This window comes from Octopus bimaculoides, chromosome 4 (genome assembly GCF_001194135.2).
Source record: "Octopus bimaculoides isolate UCB-OBI-ISO-001 chromosome 4, ASM119413v2, whole genome shotgun sequence".
NCBI classification, from domain to species: Eukaryota; Metazoa; Mollusca; class Cephalopoda; order Octopoda; family Octopodidae; genus Octopus; species Octopus bimaculoides.
The window spans coordinates 22,997,133-22,997,798 of NC_068984.1; the positions used below are offsets into that span (position 1 = coordinate 22,997,133).

Here is a 666-nt window from a genome sequence, read left to right on the forward strand (position 1 = left end):
TATATATATATATATATATATGTATATATATCTGTGGGGCAGCTGATGACAGAAGTATGTTGGATTGTTGGTCTGGATGTTATTGTACGTGCGGAATAGTTTTATAAGACATCCATTTGTTATATATATATATAATTATATATATAATTAAATGAGGCAGCTAGTTAGCAGAGTTTTACCAAAAAGGGAAACAATGAATGTCATTAAATATGACTGAGGATGTTAGAACACCTACACTGCTAGAAATAAGAGCTGAAGGGCTCTGTTGCTGTTATCAATGCACATAAAATTATATACATACATGCTGGCAGCGAGTGTAGGTGGTCGGAATGTGGCGATCATGATATCTCTTTGCAGTACGGTTTCAGCTTTAGGCTGAGGCACCATCAGAAGGGTCGCCGGAGATTGCCAGTTTTCAGACAACCCAGCTACAAGCATATATGTTTACTGCATAAAAGTTCATGGATGATTTAGCAAATCGCTAATGTGTATACAATTGATTGAATGAGGCAGCTAGTTGTGTAGAGTGTCACCAAAAAAGGAAAACAATAAATGTGATTAAATATGACTGAGGGTGTTACAACACCTATGATAGAAATAAAAGCTAAAGGGCTTTGTTGCTGCTGTCAATATATATATATACATATATATATATATATATATATA

The 666-nt window shown here is 34.4% G+C and overlaps 1 protein-coding gene across 8 annotated transcripts in view; it reads left to right on the forward strand.

Annotated features, from left to right (window-relative positions):
* Positions 1–666, forward strand: part of LOC106876760 (serine/threonine-protein phosphatase 6 regulatory ankyrin repeat subunit C) — a 72,025-nt gene that overhangs the window by 33,681 nt on the left and 37,678 nt on the right. The gene's annotated exons all lie outside the window — the stretch shown is intronic.